Source organism: Cyprinodon tularosa, unplaced genomic scaffold (genome assembly GCF_016077235.1).
Source record: "Cyprinodon tularosa strain WSP-4 unplaced genomic scaffold, ASM1607723v1 ctg1065, whole genome shotgun sequence".
In the NCBI taxonomy this organism is placed as follows: domain Eukaryota; kingdom Metazoa; phylum Chordata; class Actinopteri; order Cyprinodontiformes; family Cyprinodontidae; genus Cyprinodon; species Cyprinodon tularosa.
The window spans coordinates 51,824-58,114 of record NW_024037855.1 but is presented as its reverse complement, the minus strand read 5'-3'; the positions used below and the strand labels follow the sequence as shown (position 1 = coordinate 58,114).

General features: G+C 37.8%; 1 long non-coding RNA gene across 1 annotated transcript; it reads right to left on the bottom strand.

Moving 5' to 3' along the window:
* Positions 1–4,201: 4,201 nt before the first annotated feature.
* LOC119785350 lies at positions 4,202–4,724 on the bottom strand. The gene is made up of 3 exons (XR_005281029.1): positions 4,664–4,724; positions 4,415–4,520; positions 4,202–4,339 (listed from the first exon to the last, which is right to left on the bottom strand). It is a non-coding gene; the product is annotated as an uncharacterized LOC119785350 (long non-coding RNA).
* Between the last annotated feature and the right edge of the window lie 1,567 nt (positions 4,725–6,291).

The following is a 6,291-nucleotide window of genomic DNA, read 5'->3' as shown; positions in this document are numbered from 1 at the left end:
TACAAAATGAAAGTATATGTGTAATTAATCAAGCTTACTAAAATACTGGTTCTAATTTAAAAGGATATCTTGGTGGGATTGGCAACCAGTCATCTATGTTGTACACATCTTTGATCATAAGTTACCTAACTCAAACGTTCATCACTCTATTAATCACTATATTTACCTCCAAAAGAAATCTACCAGGATTATTATGTTGTCTGCTTAACAAAAGGGAGTGCTGCTATAAATATAATTCCAATATTGCAGAGCTAAGGAGCATAGGAGCAAATTAACTCTTTATTTTCTGTGCTGCTACTGGAGACATGGAGTAAAAATCTCCAATGACCTAAAAATATAATTGGTTAATCCCTGACAGTTTACTTTAGAATTAATTTGTGTCAATCTAAATACTAAACTTACAATAAAAGAAAAATTTCAGATCAGTTTTAATACTGGGAGCAAGAGGCTTTTACAACAACAGTGGCAAACAAAACCTAAGTCAACAAATAGCAGTTCATGACAATGTTCTGTGTATACAAAAAAATACTGTTACCTACCACTGACCTCCACATTTAAATAAAATCATGAAAAATCCAACTCCTCATACAGTGACAGGAACTGTATGAGGTTCCTCTCACTGCAAGCCACCTCCCCAACTTCATAGTTCTCAGCCACCCCATGCTTTTTCTGCTTCAGAAGACTCTATCCAAAAACTCCATCAACCACCACCACCTGTCCCTCACACACTACAGGTGAGGAATAAGGTATGAAAGATCAAAGCCTGTAACTCAGGACTGCAGCTGCTTAATCGTTGTGAGGTGTTACACAGATTAGCTTTGTGGTGTCATGGCTTCCATAATAAAGATGAGCCTGACAACCAGCTAACCACTGAGGTGGACTACACCATTATCTTACTCCTGCAATGATCTCTAACCCAATAAGGACAAGCCTAGAAGCACTGTGTGCGTAGTGAATTCTCCATCAACGCATGCTCCAAGCAGGCCCTTGAGAGGTCGACATTCTGGGTTTTTCAATTTTCATAAAAATAAATCAATGATACAAAATATATTGTGAGTTATGACAAAACAACCATAAAGAAAGAGAGTATACTTTATATATATCTGGGACACAGTAAATAGCACAAGTAGGGTTTTCAGATGATTGTAAAACAATACCTTTTAAGTAATTTGTAGAGCTTCGCAAGGTGTAGACTGTTAAGTTAAATAAGTTTACACAATCAGTGTTAATATAGGCTGTCATGTCATCCACTGGTGAAGCTCCACTGTACTTTTTAAAGTTCAATGTCAACACAGTAATCTACCATATTTTTTAAGGCATGTATCTTCTGGATGACAAGCTTTATGGAGATGCTGAATTCATGACTACTGTAGTAAAAGCTGGTTCAGAAACCATAATGTTGCAGTACTGTGTTAGGTTAGCCAGAAAACTCACCAGACCTGACCACATTTAAAATCTTTGAAATTCTATCAAGAAGAAAATGAGAGACAACAGACATGATGATGCAGATCTCTTGGAGGCCACTATCAAAGCAGCATAGGCTTTTACAACAAACACACTGGAGGGGTATGTTGAAAGCCCATATGCTGGGACACATTGATGCAGTGAATGAATAAAAAGAAAGCACAGTCCAGTACTGAGTGAATACATATTACCATATTTTCAGAGGACTTGCATTTTACTTAGAATACATATTTTTACAGATCTTTTGTATTTCTTCCATTTTACATTATCATACAAATCATGATAGAATAATATCTTGCAATGTTTTTATAACATACCTATATTTCTTTAACTTTCTCAGACAAGTGAGGAAAATTATTAAACTTCTCATGCTTTTAAATTTTTACCTTTTATTATTCATGCCAGTTTGACCAAAGCAAATTCCTGTAGCATTATTATAGAATTTAAAATTTAAGCTGCATTACATTACATTTGTGAAATAGTTACCCTGGTGTATCAGAATATCTTTAAAATAACCCTATTCTAATTTATCTTGAAGTCACAGAGCAACAATTCATGTTTAGATCACAGGCCAGACACCAGCAGGTGCCTTTAGTGAATTAAGACAGTTTTCACAACACGTTACCATTATCAATGCCTGCTTTGAAGCACTATACGTTGACTTGCAGCCCCGAATTTGTCTGCTTCTTTGCCTACAGCCACCATTGCTAATGCAACTAACCTTTTTATCATAACGGAGCTTCACACAGTCACACCACAGTTATTAACCTCTGCAGCAGAGACTCCTTCTCGGGTCTAATTGCAGCCAGTGCCATGTTACGGCTCAATCTAATAAAGATTATACGTGCTGTGCCAAAAGGACAAATTGTTCGTTAGATTCAATATGTACGCTCATTTGGTCCCTGTTGGATGCAAAGTTATGCGAGCCGAAGTGTAATGATCACCACAGTAATATTCTTGGATATGAGCCCTCTGATTAACTATTTCAGAGTGAACTGAAAAGATGAAAAGACAAATGGCATGGGAGAAAGTGGGATTGTTAAATACCGACAGCTGAAGGTAAGCAGATGAAATCAATGGTTAGGTGAGGGTTATCAAGCTCCATTTCTTAGGGGCTTGTAATAATGGAGCTTTAAATGAATCCATGATACAAAGATACTTTAAAGATACTTTAAAACAAATTCTTAGTAATGCTATTATGGAACAGCATTATATTGTGTCAACATTCTTAGTGTTCGCCTGCAGATGTGGGTCTATTTATTAGAGATATTATTGCATGAATTCTTGCCACTGCATGTAAGAACATAATCTACCTATCTTTTCAGTTTTAGTGAAACATAAAGTTAATTATTACATTTATATCAATTTATATGTGTGTTACACACAGCAAGTGTAAATGCACTGTATAAAAGAAATAGCTCATGGTCATTTCCAAAAATATACAACAAATCAAATTCCTAAACATAAACTAAATTCATAAATGATGATTAGATTCCAAAACATATCCTAAAGGTAAAAGAAGTAAGTAATAGTGATTTTATATTATGATATTATAAGGATAGTTGTCTAAAACAAGTCATTAAAAAAGCAATCCAGCTAAACTTAGTCAATTGATTTCCAGCGATCTTCCCTCTAAAGCAGTCAAGTAGCTGCTTTAGAGAAGAGGGAATATTCCAATCCTTTTCACTATTTATGATGTTAAGACCACAATCATCTGTTAATTTAAATTTAATACCGTAGAAACTCCCAATTACACAAAAGAGACACGAATGAGTGAGATGAAAGAAATATGAAAGGATAAATTTTAAATAAGCTTAATATTCAGGTGTATTTGAATTCACCCCCCTTTGCTCTGATACCCACCCATTCCACCAGGTGCAACTAGTTGCCTTTGTAAACTAAAAGGTTTATTAAAGAGCCTTGTTGAAAAAATGCCATTATAAAGATCATAAAAAACAACAGACAGGTAAGGGATACCGTTTTTAAAGAATAAAATTTGGGGTCACATTAAAAATTATATACTAGCTTTAGACATAGGACAGACTCTCTTATGATAAGGAAACCAGTTTGGCAGAACAACAAACCCACTTAGACATAAGTTTGCATTTAGACTGACAGGCTAAGCAAGGAGGACACTACAGAAATAGCTGCACATGGTAACATTGAAAGACATGTAGGGCAGTTTCTCTTTCGCTGGTGGCTGTCGCTCCGCCATGACTTCCACGCGAGTCCTCCTGACTGCGGCATCCAGGCGGCAGCGGCAGGTTAAGCGGTGAGAGGGGGGGGATTGGGGGGGATTCAGCGTGTGTGAGCTGTGATTGACACTCCATCAGACGCTCCTCTGGCTGTGATTGGTTGTTTTGACTCGTCCCGAAATATTCTTTCCAGATTGAAATACAGGCAGTAGGCGGGACCAATTGAAGCAGTTTTTTTCACAGGTTACATATCACATGTACTGCTGTCTGGGCATAGGGACAGTTTTAGCCAATATGACAAAAAAGTGATTTTTAAAAACTTGCAGACTTCAGCTTTAAATAAACTCAAGTATCAATATAAACTCATTGAATTATACACCAGCTGTCTTTAGAATGCATTGTTTTATTACATTGCGACACCTACATAATAGATAATAGATACATTTATACAGATGCCTTTAGAGTTAGCAGAGCTATTATCTTCATCTAAACCCTCCACTTGTATATTAGATTCACTTCCAGCCAAGTTATTGAAGGAAGTATTCCCCATGATGTACAGCTTCTGTCAGGCTCTGAATGAGAGGACCCAGTATTTGAGGCAGACAGACACTTAGATTTCTCAAAAAATTTGTTAAAAACAGAACTGCAGTGAACAGCGTTGGAGTCTAAGGTAGGGACCTCTGCAGGAGCAAACAACATTGTTAGTGACCATGTCTATATGGTGGAGGATAATAACGAACGTATGAGTAACTAACCTGGTCTAAGAGTTCAGTCCGAGCCAAGAGGATGAGGTTGGTCCCAGCTGATCAGCTGCCAAATCAGCGCGGCGGGCGCCACCCAGAGATATCAGACACTGATCACCTGGAGATTTGAGGACAGGCAGGAGACCAAAACAGAGAAGACGAAAGAAGGCAGGATAATCCAGAGGTTGAAGCCAAAACCGGTGTTTAAGCTTGATTAGCACCTCGTTAAAAGCATCAGATGAAATTATGAAAGGTTTTTACTGTGAGATGGCTTCCAGTCCAGGTGAATGGATGAGGGAGGAGGAAAAGCAGCTCCAGATTTCAGCTCCACACAAGTCTTTTTCCAAACTGGGTCGATTCTCAGGAGAATCTTAGATCAGTCTAATGCAAACAGTTGAGGAATGTGATGGGCTTTAATTGAGGTAGTTACCTACCGTTATCGACAAAGGCATCCCTCTGAGATTCAACTGTGAAAATAACACTGCGTTGCTGGATCCTCAAAGGGAAATTCCACAAAAGTATCATGCAGACGGAGGCTACATTCTCTCACCCAACTCAGTGGGTCAGCACAGTGATCACTGCAGTCCATGGCTTTTGATGGCAATAAGCTTCCATAGCTTCCAGGTAATATCCCACGAGGGATTTGCCTCTCCTAACAGGCGGTTGAGCCCAGGAAAAAGACAAAGAGCTTTTGCGTGCCTTTGACTTTTAAACCTGAATGACGTTGGGGTCGGTCCTGATATATATTAGCATTCTTTCTGCTGATTGGTCTGAGTGCTGTGATGTTTGAGTAAAACATCAGAGGTCCCTTAAAGGTGATGATCTTTGTAGGATTGACTGTGGGGGAGTTGGGAGCTGGAAAAGTGGTCCTTTATTCAGCTCAACAAGGGGTGTGGGGGTTGGTGTGTGACTCAGGGCATTAATCTGGTGGCAGTGTTTCACAACACTGGTAAAATAGGGGCTGAAGCAGGTGAATAAGATGAACGGTGATGAGAACTGGGCAGAGATAGGCAGGTGGTACAATTTCACCCAGTGTCTAGTCTATTGTGTTTTCCTGTAAGATGCCGACGAAGCCAGGACAGACTGTTGGCTTTTAAAACATCTGCTTAACTCTTTCTTTGAGCCAGATATGGAGGTAGTTTACTGTTATTTTTAACTTACAAAGTTGGATCAGTTCTTCTATGGTCCTCTTGTAAGTCTGCTTCTGTCTCTTTAAACCTTTGGGCATGCACCTCTTTGGCCTATAAGGATATTGAATACCTAGGGTATTTGTTGACACCAAAAGTTCAAAACCCCCCAGCCTTCAAACTGTTTTAGCTAGAGGTCTGAAATTTTCTGCATTTGTGGTTGACAAATGTAGAACATATGTAATACAACGAGACCTGCCTTTTCTCAAGCATGTCTTTATTACTGCTGTTCAAAAAAGACCTATCATTTTCTAGGATAAAAAAACAACAAGTTTGAGTCATATTTGAACTGATGCAGCTTGGTCTGTGTTCTACTCACCCAATTTTTCATATTGATAGATTCGGAAACTAGAGGTTTTTAGCTTTCAAATAATGTATTGCACATGTTATTTGGGCTTACAGTTCCTAAGTTATTTGCTTTTCCATTTGGGTATGCAAAGTAGGCGAGAGTTTCCCCAAATGAGGTGGATGCTAAGTTAAATGAGGCTAATCAGATATTTTATTAATCTGTACTATGATAACACATGAATAAATATTGTAACACCATAGGAAAAAGCAACATTAATACATTAAAAAACAAACAAAAAAAACCCACGAAAGATAAAAAAAAAAAAACACATGTAGAAATATACAATCTTGTTCTGGATATAAAAATTAAATCTCAAAATTGTGTAACTCTTAGATGTTAATGCCAATTGTTTA